This window comes from Diospyros lotus, chromosome 13, assembly GCF_014633365.1.
Source record: "Diospyros lotus cultivar Yz01 chromosome 13, ASM1463336v1, whole genome shotgun sequence".
NCBI lineage: Eukaryota > Viridiplantae > Streptophyta > Magnoliopsida > Ericales > Ebenaceae > Diospyros > Diospyros lotus.
In genome coordinates this window covers 21,743,602-21,756,190 of record NC_068350.1, presented here as the reverse complement: position 1 = coordinate 21,756,190, position 12,589 = coordinate 21,743,602, and the positions used below count along the sequence as shown (strand labels likewise).

The 12,589-nt window shown below is 43.2% G+C and overlaps 4 non-coding genes and 8 pseudogenes across 4 annotated transcripts; all 12 read left to right on the top strand.

Moving 5' to 3' along the window:
- Positions 1-143: 143 nt before the first annotated feature.
- LOC127789425 (5S ribosomal RNA) lies at positions 144-262 on the top strand. Its single transcript, XR_008020592.1, has one exon. It is a non-coding gene; the product is annotated as a 5S ribosomal RNA (ribosomal RNA).
- A 368-nt stretch (positions 263-630) lies between these two features.
- On the top strand, positions 631-748 carry LOC127789453 (5S ribosomal RNA; annotated as a pseudogene).
- Positions 749-1,116: 368 nt separating this feature from the next.
- Positions 1,117-1,235, top strand: LOC127789378 (5S ribosomal RNA). Its single transcript, XR_008020555.1, has one exon. It is a non-coding gene; the product is annotated as a 5S ribosomal RNA (ribosomal RNA).
- A 602-nt stretch (positions 1,236-1,837) lies between these two features.
- Positions 1,838-1,956, top strand: LOC127789441 (5S ribosomal RNA; annotated as a pseudogene).
- Positions 1,957-2,325: 369 nt separating this feature from the next.
- LOC127789430 (5S ribosomal RNA) lies at positions 2,326-2,444 on the top strand. Its single transcript, XR_008020597.1, has one exon. It is a non-coding gene; the product is annotated as a 5S ribosomal RNA (ribosomal RNA).
- An 823-nt stretch (positions 2,445-3,267) lies between these two features.
- LOC127789439 (5S ribosomal RNA) lies at positions 3,268-3,386 on the top strand (annotated as a pseudogene).
- Positions 3,387-3,756: 370 nt separating this feature from the next.
- LOC127789436 (5S ribosomal RNA) lies at positions 3,757-3,875 on the top strand (annotated as a pseudogene).
- Positions 3,876-7,402: 3,527 nt separating this feature from the next.
- On the top strand, positions 7,403-7,521 carry LOC127789456 (5S ribosomal RNA; annotated as a pseudogene).
- Positions 7,522-7,890: 369 nt separating this feature from the next.
- On the top strand, positions 7,891-8,008 carry LOC127789445 (5S ribosomal RNA; annotated as a pseudogene).
- A 367-nt stretch (positions 8,009-8,375) lies between these two features.
- LOC127789440 (5S ribosomal RNA) lies at positions 8,376-8,494 on the top strand (annotated as a pseudogene).
- Positions 8,495-8,860: 366 nt separating this feature from the next.
- On the top strand, positions 8,861-8,979 carry LOC127789461 (5S ribosomal RNA). The gene has a single exon (XR_008020605.1). It is a non-coding gene; the product is annotated as a 5S ribosomal RNA (ribosomal RNA).
- Positions 8,980-9,344: 365 nt separating this feature from the next.
- On the top strand, positions 9,345-9,463 carry LOC127789451 (5S ribosomal RNA; annotated as a pseudogene).
- Positions 9,464-12,589: the final 3,126 nt, after the last annotated feature.

Here is a 12,589-nt window from a genome sequence, read left to right as displayed (position 1 = left end):
CATTTTTCAACGCAACCCACCAGCGACTTTCTCTTCTGGCTTCTTAGCTATTGCGAGCAACGCCCTCATCGTGGAGGTGGGTGGGGAACTGTCCATGGCCCCTGGAAGAGGCCATAAATGAAGAGAGGTTGGCCTATGGGTGCGGGTGCGATCATATCAGCACTAATGGACCGGATCCTATCAGAACTCCGAAGTTAAGTGTGCTTGCACGAGTGTAGTACTAGGATGGGTAACCCTCTGGGAAGTCCTCGTGTTGCATCCCTTTTTTGCTCCTTTCGAGTCCTCCTTGAGAAACGGGCTGACGTCGCCGCTGGCATAATCGTATTCGGTTAAGATTCCTTTGCTACGATTTTCGTAGTTTAGGAATTCTTAATGTCCCCGGAGCTAATTTAAGAGCTAAAATTACTAAAGTTTTATAATCACCTCCGGCTCTTCATAGCGTCCAGATCCTAAAAAATAATGTGCATTGCCTCCGAACTATCACCTATTTGTCTACGCAACCCACATATGACTTTCGCTTTCGGCTTCTTACTGGTTTCGAGCGGACGCCCCTCATCGTGGAGGTGGGTGGGGAACGGTCCACGGCCCCGGGACGAGGCCATAAATGAAGAGAGGCAGACCTAAGTGTGTGGATGTGATCATACTAGCTCTAATGCACCGGATCCCATTAGAACTCCGATGTTAAGCTTCTTGGGCGAGAGTAGTAGTAGGATGGGCGATCCCTTAGGAAGTCCTCGTGTTGCACCCCTTTTTCACTCCTTTCAATTCCTTCCCAAGAAACAGGCCGGCGTCGCCGCTGGCATAACCGTATTCGCTTAAGTTTCCTTCACTACGATTTTAGCGGTTTAGGGTTTCTTAACGTCCTCGAAGCTATTTTAAGAGTTAAAATCGCTAAAGTTTTATAACTGCCTCCAGCTCTTCGCTGCATCAAGATCCTAAGAATAAACAAGCACCGCTTTCGAGCTAACGCCCATTTTTCTATGCAACCCACCTGCGACTTTTGCTTCTAGCTTCTTATTGGTTCCGAGCGAATGCCCCTCATCGTGGAGGTGGGCGGGGAACGGTCCACAGCCTCGGGGCGAGGCTATAAATGAAGGGAGGCAGACCTAAGTGTGCAGCTGCGATCATACCAGCACTAATGCATCGGATCCCATCAGAACTCTGAAGTTAAGCGTGCCTTGGCGAGAGTAGTACTAGGATGGGTGTCCCCTTGGGAAGTTCTCGTGTTGCACCCCTTTTTTGCTCCTTTCGAGTCCTCCCCTGAGAAACGGTTAAGCGAGAGTAACCATTTTTGCTTAAGTTTCCTTCGTTATGATTTTCGCGATTTAGGGTTTTTAACATCCCCAGAGCTCATTTAAGAGCTAAAAATGCTAAAGTTTTATAACCACCTCCGACTCTTCGCAGCATCCAGATCCTAAGAAAAAAGTGCACTGCCTCCAAAGTGCTGGAAGTACTCGTGTTGCACCCATTTTTTTGCTTCTTTCGAGTCCTCCCCAGGAAACGGGTTGGCATTGCCGTCGGCGTAACCGTGTTCGCTTAAGTTTACTTCGCTACATGTTTCGCGGTTTAGGGTTTCTTAACGTTCCCGGAACTCATTTAAGAGCTAAAATCGCTAAATTTTTATAATCGCCTACAGCTCTTCATAGCGTTCAAATCCTAGAGAAAAACATGCACTGCCTCCAAACTAATACCCATTTTTCTACGAAACTCTCCTGCGACTTTCGCTTCTGGCTTCTTATCGATTCCGAGCAAATGCCCCTCATCATGGAGGTGGGGAGGGAATGGTCCACGGTTGCTGGGCAAGGCCATAAATGAAGAGAGGCAGGCCTAAATGTGAGGGTGCGATCATAACTGCACTAATGCACCGGATCCCATCAGAATTACGAAGTTAAGCATGCTTGGGCGAGAGTAGTATTAGGGTGGGTGACCTCCTGGGAAGCCCTCATGTTACACCCATTTTTTTACTCCATTTTAGTCGTCCTCGGGAAATAGGCTAGCGTCTTCACTGGTGTAACCGTGTTCGCTTAAGTTTCTTTCGCTATGATTTTCGTGGTTTGGGGTTTCTTAACGTCTTTGGTGCTCATTTAAGAGCTAAAATCGATAAAGTTTTATAACTGCCTCCAGCTCTTGGCAGCATTCAGATATTAAAAAAAAACGTGCACCACCGCCGAACTAACTGACGTTTTTCTACGAAACCCACCTTCGAATTTTGCTTATGGCTTCTTATCGGTTCCGAGTGAACGACCCTCATCTTGGAGTTAGGTGGGGAATGGTCCACGGCCTCGGGGCGAGGATAAAAGTGAGAAAATGCAGGCTTAAGTGTGTTGGTGCGATCATACCAGCACTAATGCACCAGATCCCATCAGAATTTTGAAGTTAAGCGTGCTTGGGAAAGAGTAGTACTAGGATGGGTGGCCCCTTGGGAAGTCCTCGTGTTGCACCCATTTTTTTGGTCCTTTCGAGTCCTCCCAAAGAAACGGGCCGACATCACTGCTGACGTAACTATGTTCGCTTAAGTTTCCTTCACTACGTTTTTCACGGTTTAGGGTTTCTTAACGTCCCCGGAGCTCATTTAAGAGCTAAAATCGATAAAGTTTTATAACCGCCTCTGGCAATTTGTAGCTTCTAGATCCTAAAAATTAATGTGCACGGCCTTCGAACTAATGCCTTTTTTTTCTACGAAACCCAACTGCGACTTTCGCTTTTGGCTTCTTACCGATTCCGAGCGGATGCCCCTCATCGTCGAGGTGGGTGGGGACCGATCCACGGCCCCGAGGAGAGGCCATAAATGAAAAGAGGCAGGCCTAAGTGTGCAAGTGAAATCATACAAGTAGTAATGCATCAGAACTTCGAAGTTAAGCATGCTCTGGCAACAGTAGACTAGGATGGGTGACCCGCTGGGATGTTCTCGTGTTGCACCCCTTTTTTTGCTCATTTTGAGTCCTCCGCGAGAAACAGGCCGTCATCGTCGCCGGCGTGACTGTGTTGGGTTAAGTTTCCTTTGCTATGATTTTCGCAGTTTTGCGTTTCTTAAGGTCTCCGAAGCTCATTTAAGAGCTAAAATCACTAAAGTTTTATAACCGCCTCTGGCTCTTTACAGCGTCGAAATCCTAAAAAAAATGTGCACTGCCTTCGAACTAACTCCCGTTTTTCTACGAAACCCACTTGAAACTTTCGAGCGGATGCCCCTCATCGTGGAGGTGGACGAGGAACAGTCCTTGGCCCCGGGGCTAGGCTATAAAAGAGGTGAGGCAGGCTTAAGTGTGTGGGTGCAATCCTACTAGCACTAATGCACCAGATCCCATCAGAACTCCAAAGTTAAGGGTGCTTGGGTGAAAGTAGTATTAGGGTGGGTGACCTCCTGGGAAGTCCTTGTGTTACACCCATTTTTTCATTCCATTTGAGTCATCCTCGAAAGTAGGCCGGCGTCTTCGCCGGGGTAACCGTGTTTTCTTAAGTTTCTTTCGCTATGATTTTCGCAGTTTAGGGTTTCTTAACGTCCCTGGTGCTCATTTAAGAGCTAAAATCACTAAAGTTTTATAACTGCCTCCAGCTCTTGGCAGTGTCCAGATATTAAAAAAAAAAACGTGCACCATCACTAAACTAACTATCGTTTTTCTACGAAACCCACCTTCGACTTTAGCTTCTGGCTTCTTGTCGATTCCAAGCGGACGCCCCTCATCGTGGAGTTGGGTGGGAAACGGTCCACAGCCTCGAGGCGAGGCCATAAATGAGGAGACGCAGGCTTAAGTGTGCGGACGTGATCATACCAGCACTAATGCACCGAATCCCATTAGAATTCTGAAGTTAAGTGTGCTTGGGCGAGAGTAGTACTAGGATGGGTGATCCTCTGGGAAGTCCTTGTGTTGCACCCATTTTTTCGCTCCTTTTGAGTCCTCCTAGAGAAATGGGCCAGCGTCACCGCCGACGTAACTGTGTTCGCTTAAGTTTCCTTCTCTACGATTTTCACGGTTTAGGGTTTCTTAATTGTTGTTTTACTTTTGTATACTTAGTTTTGATGGTGAAAAATAATATTTTATTTAATCCCTAAGTCATGAATGAAGGTTGTGTTTTTCAACATTGATATGCCCTGCAAACTTGGAGTATTACAAGACCTAAAAAAGTTGTGAGACATGGACATGAAGCCCAAAGGCCCAATGGGTTGTAGGAGGTCAAGGAAATAAGCCGAAGGAGCAAGAGGTCGAGTAGAGACCAAATGGGGAGGGCCCACTCGGTTATGCCAAGTGGGTACGACACTACTTTGGTTTCTCAAGCATAACTTTCTCATATGAGCTCCGATTTAGGTGACTCAAATTCCTATGGAAATATAAGAGAATTATCTATAACTTTCATGTTTTGAGTTTTAAGAGATTCGAGCTGAATCAAGGTGTAAATTGGGCATAAAGTTGATGCACCTGCACTATCAAAGCTCGAAGTCAAGTATTGAAGGAAGATGGATCCGAACCAAGACAAAAGCCAAAAAGAAGGCATAAAAGAGTGGCCCTCCACTCGTTCATGATCGAGTGGCCCCTCACTCGGTCATGGGGAGATCAATTTCCCATAACTTTTCATGACCCCACTCGGTTATGCCGAGTGGGTACGATACTGCCTTAGTTTTTCGGCCATAACTTTCTCATACGAGCTCAGATTGATCTGATTCAAAGTCCTATGGAAATATAAGAGAATTATCTACAACTTTCATGTTTTCTATTTTAAGATATTCGAGCTTAATAAAGGTGTAAATATGGATTGAAGTTGAGATATGGGAACCACTCAAAACCGAGCCAAGGAAAAGGGCAAAAGAAGGCATGATCGGGTGGCCCCCCACCCGATCATGACCAAGTGGCCCCCCACTCGATCATGGTCGAGTGGGCTTGGGCCAATCTCTCCTATTTTCCCTCTCGGATGGGCCGTGAGATTCTCACCCTGATTCTCGCACGTCTTCTCTCTCTCCTCCGCTATAAATATGAGATCACGCCTTCATCACAAGGTACGTAATTTTGAGTAATTGAAGTACAATTTTCTCATTTTCTCTCGAGATCTAACTCAAGCATCAGAGGGTTTGCACGGGGACCTCCACCGGCGTCCTAACGGTGCTCTCGTTTTGTAGACCACTCGGTCACCAAGGCCACTCGTCACTAAGGCCACTCGTCATCTTCAGGCCACTCGTCACTAAGGCCACTCGGTCACCAAGGCCACTCGTTATCTTCAGGCTACTCCTCATCAAGGCCACTTATCATCAAGGCCACTCGTCACTAAGGCCACTCGGTCACCAAGGCCACTCGTCATCTTCAGGCCACTCGTCATCAAGGCTACTCGTCACCAAGGTCACTCGTCACCAAGGCCACTCGGTCATTTTAGGCCACCAGATCATCTTAAGCCACCAGATCATTTTGGGTCACCAAATCATTTTGGGCCACCAGATCATCAACCCACCAGATCATCAGCCCACCAGATCATCAGCTCTATCAGATTATCAGATCTGGACCTTTACCAGATCCAATTACTTGTCAAGATTCTCATAAGCAAAGACAAGACTCCCAAGACTCTTGCGTCTATTCGCAATTAAAAATAGATTGTTGTATTTTGGCAACAACAAACATAAATCAATTTCAATATCAAGTATTACTTTGTGAGAATGAAAACCAAATGAATTTCAATTATCGAGATTTCAAAGTTATATTTTTCTAAGTCTGGAAGGTTAGCACCTTAGAAGGAGACATATATGAAAATATTTTCTTTTTAGATAACTAACTCCCGATATTTCAATAGCTAACATTCATTAGTGATAAAATGATTTTTAACGAATTTTTCAAGAAATAGAAAGTGTATATCTTGGAGGTGATAAAATCGCAAAATCCTAAGTTTCTACTAAAACCCAAATTCTACTTTCTTATTCTTATGGATTTTGATTTTTTAGATATTTTTATTGAATCCAAATGGGGGGTAATTTCTTATTTACATTTATGTATTAAAGTAAATGGAAGGTAAAATATAAATTGAACAAAATGAGAACATTTACTTTCTTATTTACAAAATGTAAATATGTTGTGATGTTTTGTATCAATCAAGTGTGCTTCTACATGTTATCAGTTAAGTTTTCATTTTTTCAAAATGGATAGTCGACTATGTGGTTTAGTGCTGTCGACTATGTTATTAAGGATAGTCGGCTATGCTTGTATAATCTGTCGACTATATATGGCTTATCTCGACTATTTTTTATTCTATCGACTATCATGTAAGGATAGTCGACTATGGTTTTTCTTCTGTCGACTATATTTGTATATGATTTTCAAAATCTTCTTCATATTTTTGTATTTGTCGACTATGTGAATGTGTTTGTCAACTATGGGTAATTTGTGTTAGAAGATAGTTGACTATGCTTTCTTGTCTGTTAACTATGCCTAGTTTTATTTGAAGAAATAGTCGACTAACCTATTTTTTCTGTCGACTATTTGTTTCTCAGAAATCAATAACGGCTAGTTGTTCAATCTCCAACGACTAGTTTCTCATTCTCTAATGGCTCAATAACGGCTAGTTTTGGGCAAGACTCTTGGGATGCTTATATATACATATCAAGGAGATCAAGAGAAGGTTAATGGACAGGAACGAATTGAATTGAGCTTACATTTTATACTCGTTTCTATTTACATTCATTGTGCTTCTATTTTCTCTCTTCAAGGCTGTGATCTTAATCTGTATACATTCATTTAAGCCTTGTATCATTTTTTAGTGATATTGTAACTAAGAGATTCATCTCTTAGATTCTCTCCAACTGTACATTTCTTGTATTTCCTAGCTTGTGTAGCTAGAGGGCCCATTTGATTAGGAAGTTTGTAAATTTCCTAGGCGAGGAGTAGAGGACCTACTCGAGTTGAGTAGGGAGTTGATAGGGGATTGTTTTGAAAATCCTTAGTGAGGAGCTAAGATAGTGGATTAGGCTTGGGTTCAGCCGAACCACTATAAATTCTTATGTTCATCTCTTGCTTGTACTTTTATTTCATTTATTATTTCAAGCATTTCAATAATCCTCAATTGCATCAAATTTTCCGTCAAGAGGATTTCAAGTTTCTATCAAGTTTTTAAAATATCCAATTCACCCCCCTCTTGGTGTGTGCCATAGCACCTCCCGGTCTAACATTAACGTCCCCGGAGCTCATTTAAGAGCTAAAATCGCTAAAGTTTTATAATCGCCTCTGGCAATTCGCAGCATCCAGATCCTAAAAAGAAATGTGCACCGCCTCCAAACTAATACCCTTTTTTTCTATGAAACCCAACTGCGACTTTCACTTATGGCTTCTTACCGATTTCGAGCGGACGCCCCCCATCATCGAAGTGGGCAGGGACCGATCCACGGCCCCGGGGCTAGGCCATAAATGAATAGAGGCAGGCCTAACTGTGCAGGTGCAATCATACAAGTAGTAATGCACCGAATCCCATCAGAACTCTGAAGTTAAGCATGCTCTGGCGATAGTAGCACTAGGATGGGTGACCCGTTGGGATGTTCTCGTGTTATACCCCTTTTTTTGCTCTTTTCGAGTCCTCCCCAAGAAACAGGCCCGTGTCGCCGCCGACGTGATTGTGTTGGGTTAAGTTTCCTTTGCTACGATTTTCATGATTTTGGGTTTCTTAATGTCCCCGGAGCTCATTTAAGAGCTAAAATCGCTAAAGTTTTATAACAGCCTCCAGCTATTTGCAGTGTCGAAATCCTAAAAAAAAATGTACACCACCTTCGAACTAACTCCCGTTTTTCTATGAAACCCACTTGCGACTTTCGCATATGGCTTCTTACTGGTTTCAAGCAGACGCCCCTCATCGTGGAGGTGGACAAGGAACGGTCCACGGCCCCAGGGCTAGGCCATAAAAGAGACGAAGCGGGCTTAAGTGTGCGGGTGCGATCCTACTAGCACTAATGCACCGGATCCCATCAGAACTTTGAAGTTAAGCGTGCTTGCGTGAGAATAGTACTAGGATGGGTGATCCCTGGGAAGTCCTAGTGTTGCACCCATTTTTTCGCCCTTTTCAAGTGTTCCCCCAGAAACGGGTCGGCATCATCGCCGACGTAACCGTATTCGCTTAAGTTTCCTTCGCTACAATTTTTGCGGTTTAACATTTCTTAATGTCCCTGGAGCTCATTTAAGAGCTAAAATTGCTAAAGTTTTATAATCGCCTCCGGCTCTTCGCAGCGTTCACATCCTAAAAAAAAGGGCAACGCCGCCGAACTAATGCCCATTTTTCCACGAAACCCACCTGCACATTTTGCTTATGGCTTCTTACCGTTTCTGAGTGGACACCACTCATTGTGGAGGTGGGCGGGTAACGGTCCACGGCCCCGGGGAGAGACCATAAATGAGGAGAAGCAGGCCTAAGTGTGAGGGTGTGATCATACCTCCACTAATGCATCAGATTCCATTAGAACTCCGAAGTTAAGCGTGCTTGGGCGTGAGTAGTACTAGGGTGGGTGACCTCATGGGAAGTCCTGGTGTTGGACCCCATTTTTTGCTCCTTTCAAGTCTTGCCCAAGAAACAGGCCGGCGTCGCCGCCGGCATAACCGTGTTCGCTTAAGTTCCATTCGCTACGATTTTCATGGTTTAGGGTTTCTTAGCATCCCCGGAGCTTATTTAAGAGCTAAAATCGCTAAAGTTTTATAACCGCATCCGGCTCTTCGTAGTGTCTAGATCCTAAAAAAAACGTGCAGCACCTCTGAACTAATGCCCGTTTTTCTACGAAACCCACCTACAACTTTCGCTTCTGACTTTTTACCAGTTATGAGTGGACACCACTCATCGTGGAGGCGGGCGGGGAACGGTCCACGACCCTGGGGAGGCCATAAATGAAGAGAGGCAGGCTTAAGTGTGCGGGTGCGATCATACCAGCACTAATGCACTGAATCCCATCAGAACTCCGAAGTTAAACATGCTTGGGGGAGAGTAGTACTAGGATGGGTGACCCCCTGGGAAGTCCTCGTGTTGCACCCCTTTTTCGCTCCATTCGAGTCCTCCCTGAGAAACGGGCCGGTGTCGCGGCTAGCGTAACCGTGTTCGCTTAAGTTTCATTCGCTACGATTTTTGCGATTTAGGGTTTCTTAACATCTCTGGAGCTCATTTAAGAGCTAAAATCGCTAAAGTTTTCTAATCGCCTCCGACTCTTCACAGCGTCAGATTCGAAAAAAATGTGCACCACCTCTAAACTAATGCCCATTTTTCTACGAAACTTACCTGCGACTTTTGCTTCTAGCTTCTTACCAGTTACGAGCGAACGCCCCTCATTGTAGAGGTTGCTGGGGAACGGTCCACGGCACTGGAGTGAGGCCATAAATGAAGAGAGGCAGGCCTATGTGTGCGGGTGTGATCATACTGGCACTAATGCACCGGATCCCATCAGAACTCTAAAGTTAAGCATGCTTGGAGGAGAATAGTACTAGGATGTGTGACCCCCTAGGTAGTCCTCGTGTTGCACCTCATTTTCGCTCCTTTTGAGTTCTCCATGTAACGCCCCACTTTCTCGGGCGCATCATAAACTGGGACAATTTTGGGACAATAAATTTTTTCTTTCGATACTAATCCTAAATCACATCATTCATCGCATTCATCCCAAAATTTCTAATCATTTTATCTCGAAAGAGAGAATCATCATATACACCAAATGCGGAAGCTAGAATCGAACCTGACATCTTACCTTAACATTAAATCATAAATAAGTTATACATGACCGTTTCTCAAACTTAATTCTGAATACAAGGCTATTCATTAATGACTTAAAACATAACATAAGTTCTCAACTAACATTAACCCTAAATCAGGTTATACATCATCGTTAACCATAAGGTTATACATTATCTTCCTCAAACATTAATCATAACTCATATCTTACATCATGGACCTTCAAAACGTTCAGATTTTAAAGTAGCAGAACTTAAACACATGGTCTACCTTACATACATTCATCATGCACTTTGCTAAGTGCCATTTTATGCCTCATTCATCCTCGCTCCTGCTACGATCTCCATCTGGAACGTTTGAATATTCCAGGGGCAATGCCTAAGTTAGGTGATTAATCATCTAAGTAAGGGTATAAAAATCATATTTCGTGCATGGATGCAAAAATGTCATTTTCCATTTCATTTCGGTTTGAGCCGACCGTACCTTAATGCTACTCTCCATTTTTATAGCCTCCTTCTCAGGTTGAGGTGTATGGGTGCACCATTGGAAGAGCAGCGGTTCCGACCCGTACTCTCAAACCCTTATAAAATTGCAGATCAATAATATCATCGTGAACATATGCACATTTCATCATCAATATATGTAAATGCAATCTACATGACATATTCATATCAAGACATGACAACATGATAAAATCATTTACCTCAATTTGGGTTTTGGAAAAACCACTTCAAATCAAGCATTTTCCATAAAACTAAATTCAGTTTGGGGAGTACCACTTACCTCATACGCATCTTATAACATCTCAATTCTTATACCAGGCTTCTAACGTACTCACTTTGAAACATCAACATACCCTGGCCATCATATTTATTCAATAAATCAATATTATATTCCTTTCCTAATTTTTTCATAATTTCTCTCTATTTCTTCCTATTTTTCCTCAATAAATCCAAACTAATTATTTCTCGAATATTTCCTCAGATATTTCTCTATAACCATTTATAAAATATTATTCTTAATTTGCTAGAATTTTCTAGTAAAGTTTACTTACCTTAGCTTAGCCTTCCAGGCTTCCTCGGTATGCATGCCATAACTTTGAAATGGGTGAGCGACCTCAAATGTCGAGCAAATTCTGGATTCTCGTGCACTACCTCGTTTCTTGTGTATTTACCTCAATTTTTGTGCAACATCTTAATTTTCGTGCATCGCCTCAATTTTCGTGCACGAACCATTTTTTTTCACCAAAATCTCTAGAATATTAATACATCACTATTTCAAATTTTTTCGGCATTTTTGTTGGGATTTTTAGATATTTTCTTTCATTTTTCTCCTTTTTCTTCTTTTCCTTTTCTTTTCTATTTCTTTTTTTCTTATTTTTTTTCTTCTCCTTCCACACTTCATCTTCTTCCTCACTGCGCCTGCAACTCACGCGAACCAGCTCCATGCACACATGGCCCAACCACTGCACGCCGCCCATCAACAGCCATCGCGACCGCCCCCGACCTCGACAGTCATCCCACAACCGCCGCCATGAGCTGCCATTGAGGCAGCCTTTGTCGCATTGCATCAGCCTCCTTTGCGCAGCCCCCTCAATGTTGGGAGCTTGCGGGATAGCCATGGCCGAGCATCGAAGCTCGCTTCTGCCTCTAAACGCTTTCCTTGTGCCACCGTGCTACCTTGACCGGCCTCTACTGTCGTTGCCCAGCTCTGCCCTTGCTCGCTAGCCATCCTTTCTTCGCCCAAGCTTGTGGCTAATGGCCTCACGAGCTTGCTGGAAGCTCGGACTTGCGGCTTCCATGGCTTCTGTTTCAGGCCGGCCTCTCTCCCTCTCGAGCACACTCTCTTGCGATCTCTCTCTCCCTCACATGCTCTCTCATTCTCGGCCAGCTTGCTGCCATGGCTGATTCGGCCATCTCCCTCTTTCCTTGCTTCAATCTCTTTTTCTCTCTTTATATATATATATATATATAGCCTAAGTAACTTGGGCACCACTCCTTGGAAGAAAACTTGGCCACCATTCTCGACATCCCCACTGCCCAATGCTCTCGATTAGAGAGCAATTCCAACATGCTCCAAGCTTACCTCCCATGCGCACAGACAGAAACATAGAGCTTCTAATGCTCCCCACGCCTATACGTGCTTATACATATATAATACTTATATATATCTTATATATATTATATACTAATATAATTATGAAAAAATTATAAATCTAATCCCTATATTTCATCCTTATTACACTTGAAAATTCTCTAATTGCGAATATATCCTCTAACAACCAATTAAAATTGCATTATGGTGCTTAAAATCTAAATTAATAGCTTTAAATATACTCGGTAAGGACGATTTCCCCCCCCCCCCCGAGCCCTTGATTCATCCTGCAACCACTAAAGGGTTGATCTTTAAAAAAAATCGGAGCCCCCTCAAGGTTCTGTTGGCTTCCCAAATGTCCCATACGACAATTCGGTATTTTAGCCTAAAACAAAGCTATATTTTAGCTGTATAAAAAATCATCTCAGTTCCAATTTATTTTACTTCCATAAATCCTATCTCGGAACGCTCATCGAGACCCTACCGTTTTCCATAGCTAATTATACTCTGGGGCATTCCCTGCAGTCGATTCGACGATCTATTTTACTATTAAGCTCATTTTTCAGTATTTTAATCTCACTGAAATTACGTGGCAAGCTTATGCTGAAACAAGGTCTTACATTCTCCCCTCCTTACAAAAATTTTATCCTCGAAATTTGCTACTGTTGTTGTACTTTTTGTACAATAGTTTTAATGATGAAAAACATATATTGGTTTAATCCCTAAGTCATGAGTCAAGTATGTGGTTTTCAATATATATCAATTTTAATATCAAGTTTCGCTTTGTGAAAATGAAAACCCTGTTTTGACTAAGTCTGGAAGGTTAGCACCT